Here is a 12,009-nt window from a genome sequence, read left to right on the forward strand (position 1 = left end):
CAGTGAACCCTAAATGATGCTGACAAATGGGACTAGGTATTTATTTGCATAGACATTAATTGCAGATGCCTTTCAAGTTGTCCTCATTCATTCTATCCAGCAACTGGATGCAACCATAGACATATTAGCCTTTCACAAAAACAAAAACTTTAAATGAGGTAATTTCTGGCTTCATCTGCAGAGATTTTAGGTTGACATCTACCTGCAAAATTAATAACTCCATGCATTACATACTCCCAAGACCAGACCTTCCTACCACTATGAGTCTAACCAATGTCATACTCTATAAATATAAAACAGAGACCTTACAGTATATGTAATACATACAATGAGGCCAATCTAATCTGAAAAACAATCAGGAGAAATCAGAAGCATTTTATAGAGCTGACACAATTTAACAGTTGTTAGGAATCAATTTTATGCAGTTCTGATATTTTCCTAGGGTAAGACTTCATTATAGCTTGCATTGAATATTGCTCCAATCTTCAAAAAATCTCCAAAAGATCTCTATACTCCATTTTTTCATGTCTCATATACTCTTTTCCCCCAGAATGTTCTCTGTAGAACATTCACCGAGCTTATGAATGGATTCCTCTTTTAATTATTTTTAATTTTTATTTTAATTTTTCATTCATTTTACATATCAACTATCATTCCCCCTTCCTCCCCTCTTTCTGCTTTCCCCACCTTTTCTAACCCCCCCCCCATTGTACTTAGAGAAGGTAATGTCTTCCACGGGTGTCAAAAAAGCCTGACATATCAAGTTAAGGCAGGACCAAGCCCTTCTCCCCTGCATCAAGGCTGAGAAAGATATCCCAATATGTTCTCATTCTCCATTCCCTCTTCTCTTTCCCACTCCCACTCCTAGTTTACTCAGGAGATATTATTTATTTTCTCTTCCTAAGGCAATCCATGTGTGTCCCTTTTAGGGTCCTCCTTGTTACCTAACTTTTCTCAGGCTGTGGATTGTAGCCTGGTTATCCTTTGTTTTATATTTAATATCTACTTATGAGATATCTATCATCAACTAGTTAAGCAGTTATTAGATATACTAGAATGAATAAATAAGCAAATGTGCTAATGACCAAATCTTTTATTTCCCCATTTTTGTATATGATACCATTGAAGAACACAGAAGAGGAATCCTTCGTCATGGACATTGAGCAATGCAGTGACAAATATAAAAGTAGAACCTAGGATTCCTGCTTCTCAGGCTGTTGTCTTAATTATGCACTATTTTACCTTCTGTTCCTAGAATGGCCATAGAAACACTTGTCAAGTAAAAGAAGACACCTGCCGTACCCATAGCACCTACAAAGCACCTAGGAAGAGAGTTACAAGTCTTCCTTAGTTTCATGAGTTTTATCTGGAGAGTCTAACTTTTTCCACTCCTGTAATTTAAAAGTAGCACTTTCAGCAAAGTCATAATGAGTTCTCTTTTATTTAGTATATCATATCTGCAATGGCAAATTTCTATGCTAAATCTTTACATGTGATATTTAATTTAATTTTATCAACTTTAAAATGTAAATGTCACTGCATTTCTCATTTTTGAAAATGAGATAATAAACCCATAAGTGAAATGACATACTACAATTAATACATTAAAAAGACACAAAGCTAGAATTTTATATTAGATCTCACTCCACAATGTGTGATAGAATTCTCAATAGAAAGCCTTTTATTTCTATCCTTTTCCCCATCTCTGAGTTATTTAAATATCTTTATCATGTCCTTAGACAAACACACACCCACACATCACACCACACACACACCAGATGCTTAGAAGACAGGAACTAGGAAAATGAGAAATAATAACACTATTTACATTTGCTCCTTACAACAAAAAATGATAGAGACAACTTTAGAGTTTAAAATTAAATTTTATTTTCCTATTAAACAAAACCAACTAAAAATACGCGTTTACATGGGTTACCTGAAAAGCAAAAACTTTCTAAGTATCAAATTCTTTGATATTATTGAAATGCCATGGTATCACAGAAATCACATGAGTGATTTTTCTGCACCTTTCTTTAGTTCTTTTACCTAATTGAATGCTGCATAGATAAATCAAGGTAAAGGGTAAATGCTTTCACATAAGAATATGAGACATTTGTGTTCAAAGAAGTGTAATGCAGGCAATGTTGTTCAGTGGTAAAGTGGGAAAACATGAAAACTGCAAAGAACACAAACATTGGTTTGTATCTGACACGGAATATGTTTGATTTTTCAAAGCCATCATTCTCTTTTCTGTGGGTACTATATTCTTCCAATAATGTACCTACTGGAATAAGAAATTGTGTGTTGGGGGCATGTGGGAATCTTTGTAGTCCAAAGATAGTAAAAACTGGATCACAGTATTAAAGCTCCCAATAATTTATTGTATGTCTTTATGTATTCAACTTTCCCCAGTAAGCCTTTCACCTACTCAAGCTGAACTAGATGATCTGATTTTTCAACTATTTCTGATTGCTGATATAGCAAATTGTCACAGATAAAGTGACTTAAAACAAAATAAAGCAAAAAAAAAAAGTTGTTTTTCAGTTTATAAACTATATGTGTGGTGTAGGAGGTCCTTTTTTCTATGTGTTGCTTGTATTGGTTAATAAATAAAGAAACTGCCTTGGCCTGATAGGGGCAGAACCTAGATAGGCAGAGAAGACAGAATTGAATTCTGGGAGGAAGAAAGCAGAGTAAGAGTCAGATGCCATGGATCTGCCAGAGACAGACTTGCCAAATCTTTCCCAGAAAGCAACTGCCATGTGGCAATACACATATTAAGAGAAATGGGTTAAACTGAGATGTTAGAGTTAGCCAATAAGAAGTTAGAGCTAATGGACCAAGTAGTGTTTAAATTAATACAGTTTCTATGTGGTTATTTCAGGTGTAAGCTAGCTGGGCAGCTGGGACGAACAAACAGCTGGCTCCTGTGACAATATGTGTGACTTGAATCACATAGCAACCAAATTAAGGTGTTTACCTTCTAGAGATGCTAAGAGAAGATTCAGCTTCTTTGCTTGTTCTGACTTCAAGAAGTCATCTGTATTTCTTAACTCATATTATTCTCTTCCTTACATCTTCAAATACAAATAGAATAGTGGGGTTTCGTAATTTATACACTGAAATCTGGACACTTGTGTTTAAAGTAGTACCGCCCAAGAAGTCATGAATAAACATATCAATTAATTATTCACTTCCAAATCCAACTCCTCTTAGATGTATCTTCTTGGCTTTTCACACAACTTTGTATCCTTTTTTATTCATATATCATGTACAGTTTGGGCTAGAAATATATTCTTGGATATGTGATGTTCCAATGAAACATGGTCATCTTGCTAGGGGCTACATTCATTTTTTTTTTATTTTTAACTTTCGTTTACTTTCTCTTTGTGTCTTTTACACGAAGAGAAAAAAGGGGGGAAAGGAAGAAGGTGGAAATCTCATCATAGGAGCTGCAGTGCATCACAGTGAGTCACATAGGAAACCCTTTTGTCCATACATTTTTACATGTAACAGTTAATCCAAATAATCATTCCTCTGTTTTGAGGCCCCTGGTCTCTATTATACCATTGATGTTGGACTCCTTTTGGGTCTCTTCCTGAGCATCCTGTTGCTGCCCTATGTTGTGGAGATCCTACAACCCTCGGTCCACAGGACCAATCCACAGTAAAGGCAAGCAAATGGAAGTAAAAGAGTCCTTGAGAAGGCAAAATGAAAAGATACAGATCCAAAGACCCACTCATTCATAAACTCAGGAATCTCATAAAACACAAAATGGCAAGTAGTAATATTTATATAAATGACTTATATGATAAAAGTATGATAGGGTCATAGACATAAAAAAGAGATTAAAATTAAAAATTAAAAAGACAAAAACACTGATGTGACATTATGAGACAAGGAACCTCCAAACTTGGCATGAGTTCATTTTCTGTTGGCCTTCTAATGCTGGGCATATGCCTACCCTTAAAAGTAGTTGGTTTCCCCAGTGAGACTATCTTGAAGAAAACTGATAATTAATTTACAACTGGTAATCAATTTGAGATAGTATCTGTATTAGGTATGCTGGTGTGTGCCCTCTTCTTTCAGCTCTAGAACATCTGATACAGATCTGGGCAGACCCGGGGCAGGCCCTGGGTATGCTGCTTCCGTCTCTGCAAGTTCATATGTGTATTGGTCTTGTTGGTTTAAAGACTTCCTTAGAGTCTACCATCCCCTCAGGCTTTATACCTTTTCAGCCTTTTCCTACTTAGGGTTCCATGAAGCATGAGGGAAGGAATTTGGTGGAAATATCAATTTGGCATTCTAGGTCTGAGGTCTGTCACTCCCCGTATATTGTCTGGCTGTAAGTCTCTATATTTGTTGCCATCTGATGCAGGAGGAAGCTTCTCTGATGATAGCTAAACAAGGCACTGATCTCTGATTATAGCAGAATATCATTAGCTATAATAATTATTATATATATTAAATATATAGTAATTATATTAAATAAGTATAATAACAAATATAATATTATATTATATTCATTTTATTGCTACAATTTTTATAAAAGTACTATTTGGTTTTACCCTAGGTTCTTGGGCTATCTATTGTCAGATTCTTGGTCACCTATACAAATTTGGCTATGAGTTGCATCATTTGGATTGGGTCTTAAGTCAAATCAGGTATTGGTTAGTTACTCCCACAAGATTTGAGCCACCAGTGCATAAGCATATTTTGCACAAAGTACACCACTGTAGATCAAATGATCTGTATCTAGTCTTGTGTTTATGTTTCTCTTTTAGTAGCCTTCAAAGTGCCTTGTGATAACAAAAATGCTACTCCATAGATCTGACACCTCGAAGTGGGTACTTGTTTCATCTCTACATGTACAATTAATTGTGTAGTTGTTTTTTTTTTTTTTTTTTTTTAGCAATGGGGCCTTGCTGTCAAATTGTGGGGAGCAATCTATATAGTCTTGACAACAACCTGGGTTGTTTGGGGGATTTCCATGGAATACCTTTGGCCAACAGCTCAATTAATTGCAAACCATTCCAGGCACTGTAAACTTAATTTGGTGACAAGAGATGTTTAGTTGGGGCTCTGTCTCCACTACTCTTTGGTGATTACATTTAGATTGCCAGAAGGTCCTGGACAGATGTTTTACAGGCACAAAGGGACCATGAGTGCCCACCCAGACTATTATACCCAACAAAACTTTCAATCAACATAGATGAAGAAGACAAGATATTTCACGGCAAAACCAGATTTAAACAATACTTAACCATAAATCCAGCCCTGAAGAAAGAACTAGAAGGAAAACTAGAACCCAAGGAACTCAGTTAAATCTATGAAAATGCACGCAAAAGTTAATCTCACAACAGCAAACACAAAGAAGGGAAACAAACACACTATCATCACCACCACCAAAAACAAACAAAAAAAAATAACAGAAATTTAGCAATCACTGGTCAATAACATATCTTAATATCAATGGATTCAGTTTACCAATAAAAAACAGAGATTAACAAAATGTATACAAAAACAAGATCCATTCTTTTGATGCATACAAGAAACATAGCTCAGTTTCAAAGACAGACATTACCTCAGAGTAAAGGGTTTGGAAAATATTTTCTAATCAAATGTTCCTAATAAGTAAACCAATGAAGTTATACTTATAGCTAACAAAATTGACTTCAAACTAAAATCAATCAAAAGAGATGAGGAAGGATATTTCATATTCATTAAAGGAAAAATCCATGAAGATGGAGTCTCAGTCCTGAACATTTATGCCCCAAATACAAGATTGCCCACATGTGTTATATATATATATATATATATATATATATATATATATATATATATATACAAAAGGCTAAATCACACATCATCCTCACACACTAATAGTGGGAGATTTCAACACCCCACTCTTACCAAATGACAGGTTGGCCAGATATAAACTTAACAGAGAAACAAGGGAACTAACAGATGTTATGACTCAAATGCAAGTAATAGACATCTATAGAACATTCCACCCAAACACTCACACACACAAATTGCCTTCTTCTCAGTACCTCATGAAATCTCCTGTAAAACTGACCACATACTCAGTCATAAGACAAATCTCAACAGATACAAAAAAACGTTGGAAGACCTCTTGTATCTTATCACACCATCAGGGGTTAAAGTTAGAGTTCAACAATGACACAAACTCCAGAAATTCTACAAACTCTTGAAAACTGAATAATTCTCAACTGAACCACGAGAAGAAATAAAGAAATCAAAGACAAACTAGAGTTAAATGAAAATGAATCCAAACCATACCAAACTTACAGGACACAATGGAAACAGTGCTAAGAGGAAAGTTCATAGCATTAAGTGACTACATAAAGAACCTGGGGAAATCTCACAAAAGTGACTTAACAGCCCAACCAGAAAACTCTAGAGCAAAAAATAAACAAACTCACCCAGGAGGATTACATGGCAGGAAATAATCAACTCAGGGCTGAAATCAATAAAATTGAAACCAAGAGAACAATACAAAGAATTGTGAAACAGGGAGTTGGCTCTTTGAGAAAATTAGCAAGATAGAAAAGTTCTTATCCAAACTAACCAAAAGGCAGAGAAAGACTACCCAAATTAACAAAATCAGAAACAAGAAAGGGGACATAATAATTTACTCTGAGGAAATCTAGAGAACCATTAGGTCATGCTTTAAACACCTGTACTCCAGAGAAGTGGAAAATCTAAAGGAAATTGACAACTTTCTTGTTAAGCACCACATATGAAAATTAAACCAGGAGCAGATAAACAATTTAAACAGAACCATAAACCCTAAGGAAATAAAAACAGTCATTAAAGTTCCCCCAAATAAAAACTAATTTTACAGGGCCAGATGGGTTCAGTGTAGAATTCTATCAGGTTTTCCAAGAAGAGCTAATATCAATACTTCTCAAATTGTTCCCCACAAAAGAAACAGAAGAAATGATGCCAAAATCATTGTATGGGTCCACACTTACCCTAATACCCAAAACAAATATTCAACAAAGAGAATTACGTACCAATCTTCCTCATGAACATTGATGCAAAAATACTCAACAAAGTACTGGCAAAATGAATCCAAGAATACATCAAAAAAATAAAAAGAATCTACCATGATCAAGTAGGCTTCATCCCAGAGATGCAGGGATGCTTCAACATAAGAAAATTTATCAATGTAATCTACCATATAAACAAACTGAAAGGAAAAAATACACATGGTCATCTCATTAGAGGTGGAAAAAGTCCTTTGTCAAAGTCTGACATGTCTTCATGATAAAAGTTCTGGAGAAAACAGGGAATCAAGAAAATAACTAAATGTGCCTCTTCTGTGTAACTAAAGTCTGCACCAGCTGAAGGTGCATGCGATTTGGTGATGAGATCCCAGAAAGGCAACGTGGCTCACTCCAGGCCTCAGACTCACCAGAATATGTTCACCTTCAAAAATGACAAGTTCGATAAGAGTTTTCAGACCAAGAAAATTAATGCAAAACTTCATGATGGAGTATATTAGTGCTCCAAAGAAGTTCTCGAGTGGTGTGTAAAATACAGCAAATACAAATCTCTGTCAAAGCCTAAGAAGTGTGTTAAATGTTTACAGAAGACAGTAAAGGACTTACCACATAATATGTAGACCATGTGCCTGTGAACTTGAAGTTTGCTCAAAATGTAAGAAAGAAGACATTGCTATTCCGTTTAATAAAGAACCAGAAAATTTAGCAAATACTGAAAATCAAGGTTCTAACTGTAAACAAAGTTGCAAAGGGACGGAAGACAGTGACGAGGATTTAGATGCTGACACTGAATCAGATGAGGAGGATAGGACTCTTAGGTAGCCTGAAAGCACCGTGTCAGCTGCAGAGGGCTTGGCAGACACAGAGACATCCAATATGGGACTCAGAAAAAGGCTGTCCAAAATAGGCAGAGCTGACACATGAGCAATATAAATTATTTATAACATTTGAAAAACAGAAACTTTCAGGTTTTCACAATAAAACTTGAGCTGCATATACAGAATATGTATGGAAACTTCCTGTGGCCTGTTGTACAATCTATGGAAATTGTTTTGAAAAGCATATTATTTAGTGTCAAACTATCCAGTGTTGAGAATTGCTGATTGTACAGAACTACCTCATGGAAAATTAAGATGATTAACTCATAGAGAGTACATTTTTGTAACCTGACCTCACATGTGTAACTTCCTTAGCAAAAGTCCCCTTATATCTTACAAAGCAAAACCATTTATTTTTATACACAAGCACACATATAAAATTATGTGTAGTGATTTTCCTTTGAAAATATTTTTATATATGTCATCCCATGGTTTTTACCTTTTCCAGTTTGGAAATACATACTAAGAAAAAATGTGTGGACTATATAATTAATAACTGGAAAGGAAACTAACCTTCATACTCGATGGAGATACTCGCAGTGTCAGACGCTCCGATAATGCTCTTCCATGTAAGCTATTATATTGCTCTGAATTACTTTGCTGCCAGTGGTTCTACTTATGGGCAATGTAGGTTAGCTTTGTGTGATTGCTGAAGTGTGTGTCCTTATGCTTAAAAACCTGAAGCTATTGAAAGGTGGTGAGGCAGTACAATGAACTTTTCCACACTGTACATCAATTCCCAATTTTAATGTTTTATTTTGTTTTCTTTGTGTCTTAATCTCCACACACACACATATATATGACATGTATTTATGTGCATATATGTGTGTATATATTTTCTGAACCATTGAAATAAATATGAAACCCTGTTTTTTAAAAAAAAATAGAAAATGCCTAAATGTAATAAAGGCAATATACAACAAGCCTACAGCCAACATCAAATTAAATGGAGAGAAACGCAAAGCAAATCCACTAAGAAGACGAGGCTATCCACTTTCTCCATATCTATTCAATATAGTTCTTGGGGTTCTACCTAGAGCAATAAGTCAACAAAAGGAAATCAAGAAGATACATTGAAAAGGAAGGAGCTAAACTTTCACTTTTTGTAGATGATATGATATTGTACAAAATTGACCCCAAAATTTCTGCTAGGGAAATCTTACAGTTGATAAACACCTTCAGTAATGTGACTGGGAACAAGATTAACTAAAAAAAAAAAATCAGTAGTCCTCCTATATGCAAATGACAAATGGGCTGAGAATGAAATCAGAGAAACAGCACCCTTTATAATAGCCACAAATAATATAAAATATCTTGGGGTAACTCTAATCAAACAAGTGAAAGATCTATATGACATGGATTTTAAATCATTAAAGAAAGAAATTAAAGAAGAGGTCAGAAAATGGAGAGATCTTCCAAGCTCATGAATACGTAGGATTAACATAGTAAAAATGGCAATCTTACCAATAGCAATCTACAGATTCATTGGAATCCCCATCAAAATCCCAACAAAATACTTCACAAACCTTGAAAGAACAATACTCAATTTCATACAGAAAAAAAAAAAAAACAGGATCACTAAAACAATCCTATATAATAACGGAACGTCTAGAGGTATCACCTGTTTTTATTACTATACCTATAGTAGAGCTAAACTATATACCTGACTTTTGATGAAGAAGCCAAAAATACACAGAGGAAAAAAGAAAGCATCTTTAACAAATGATGCTGGAGTAACTGGATGACAGCATATAGAAGAATGCAAATAAATCCCTATGTACTGTTCTGCACAAAACTCAATTTCAAGGGGATCAAAGACCCCAGCATAAATCCAGCGTGAGTATGGGAGATCTTTCTTGTTTCTTATAACTCTTTTCAGTTTCTTTCTTTAGTAGCTTAATGTTTTCATCATACAAGCCTTTTATGTGCTGGGTTAGACTTACGACAAGACATTTTGGTGCAATATTATTAAAGGTATTGTTTCTCTAATTTCTTCCTAAGCCTGTTTGTCATTTGAACAAAGGAGAGTTTCTGACTTCTATGAGTTAATTTTGTACTCTACAATGTTGTCGAAACTGGTTATTAGTTGTAGGAGGTGGAACTTAGAGGGTCACTTATGTACACAGTCATAAAATTTGTAAATACAGATACTTTAATTTTTGGTTTCCTGTTTGTATCCCTTTGATCTTCTTCAGTTGTCTTATTGTTCTAGGTTAGACTTCAGCACTATATTGAATAGATACAGAGAAAGTGGATGGTGTTGTTATGTTCCTGATTTTAATAGAAATTTTTTTTTTTTTTTGGTTTTTTGAGACAGGGTTTCTCTGTGGTTTTGGAGCCTGTCCTGGAACTAGCTCTTGTAGACCAGGCTGGTCTTGAAATCACAGAGATCTGCCTGCCTCTGCCTTCTAAGTGCTGGGATTAAAGGCATGCGCCACCACCACCCAGCCTTAATAGAAACGTTTTAAATTTCTCTGTACGAAGGTTGATGTTGGCTGTTGGCTTGCTGTAAATATTCTTCTGTTAAAGCACATGCCTCATATCTGTACTCTCTCCAGGACTTTTATCATGAACAGTCATTAATTTTAGGGAAGTCTTTTTCTCCCTTTAATGATATGACTGTTTGGTTTTTACATGAATGTTTGATGCCTGTTTTTATTGTGAATTACATTTATTCCTTTGTATATATTGAACTGCTCTTGTATCCCATGGATAAATTGTATTTGATAATGGTGGATGATCTTTGTGATATATTTCTATTAGATATTCTAATTTTGAGGAATACATGTTTTTATGCATATCTTTGGGATTCTCTGCATTTCTTCACTGACTGTTTTGCCCCAACTTTTTCTCATGTCCAATTTTCTTAATTTGCATCTTCTCTCTGTGTCTTTTAGTTAGTTTTGTTAAGGGTTTGTCAGTCTCAGTGGTCTTCAAAAACATGACCCTTTGTTGAACTGATTCTTTGAATTTTTCTTTATGTCTACTTTATTGTTTTCATCACTGAGATTGGCTATTTCTTGATGTTTACTACTTTAGGGTAAAATTTCTTCTTTTTGTTCTATAGCTTTCAGATACACTGTTAAGTTTCTATTATGGCATCTCTCTACTTTTTATAGGTAGGCACTAGTCTTATTTATAAATGTGCCTCTTACAACAGCCTTCATTGTGTCCTACATGTCTTATATGTTATATTTTGTTTTTATTAAATTTTTAAAAATCTTTGTTTTCCAATTTTGTAGTAAGTCATTTTTCATTCAGGTTTGAGTTGTTCCATTTCCATTTGCTTAAAGCATGATTAATAAAACCTCTGAGACAAAAATTGGGGATCAACTTAAAGATCCAAAAAGCAAAGCAGCTGGAACTCTGAAACACAGCTTGCTCCAATGCTGTGGGGACTTAAGAGCCAGCCATCAGGTAGTTCCCTGCACCCGGCTCCCCCAAATACAAACCCATCCAGCCTACTAGCCACACCCAACCCAAAACTCGCCTATCCACCTATAACCTCAGTGGAACTATGAAACACTGTTTGCTCCAATACTGCAGGGCCTTAAAAGGTGAGTGAACAGCCATTTGGAGGGACGCCCCACTCTCTAGGTTCTCGTCAGTGGGACAAAGCCACAGGACCACCCCCGAAATCCCTCAGCTTTTCTAGCCAGCCAGCATGGAGTTTCCTGTGGCTAGTATCCCTCAAATCCCAAACCCATCCACTTGACTCCCCAAGCTACTAGTCACATATCACCTAAAAGCTGAGAGCTTGTTATAATACTGAGGGGACCAAGAGCTTGCTACAACACTGAGGGAACAAGAGAGAACACCAAGAGAACAAGCCAGGAGAGAAGACAGAGAGAGCAGGCATATAGAGACCTCAGAGAATTTCTGAGTAAGTATTGATAGTATATAACAGACCAAGAAAAACTCCCAAACACACAGACAGCCACAGAAGTCACTTCAAAGATGAACCAAGACACAAAGACACTGCAAGCCTCATTTGAATGAAGAAATTCAAGAATTCCTCCAAGAACCTAAAAAGTAACATGGTAACACCAGAACCCAGCAGTCACACAACAGGAAGACTAAATCATCCTAACCCAGAAGAA

At 35.5% G+C, this 12,009-nt stretch overlaps 1 protein-coding gene and 1 pseudogene across 3 annotated transcripts in view; one reads left to right on the plus strand and one right to left on the minus strand.

Annotated features, from left to right (window-relative positions):
• LOC121443133 (androgen receptor-like) overlaps window positions 1-12,009 on the minus strand; it is a 259,680-nt gene that overhangs the window by 175,856 nt on the left and 71,815 nt on the right. The gene's annotated exons all lie outside the window — the stretch shown is intronic.
• Window positions 7,394-7,853, plus strand: LOC121443116 (annotated as a pseudogene).

This window comes from Microtus oregoni, unplaced genomic scaffold (genome assembly GCF_018167655.1).
Source record: "Microtus oregoni isolate MIOR12 unplaced genomic scaffold, Mior012 000100F_ref0000014, whole genome shotgun sequence".
Taxonomy (NCBI): Eukaryota; Metazoa; Chordata; class Mammalia; order Rodentia; family Cricetidae; genus Microtus; species Microtus oregoni.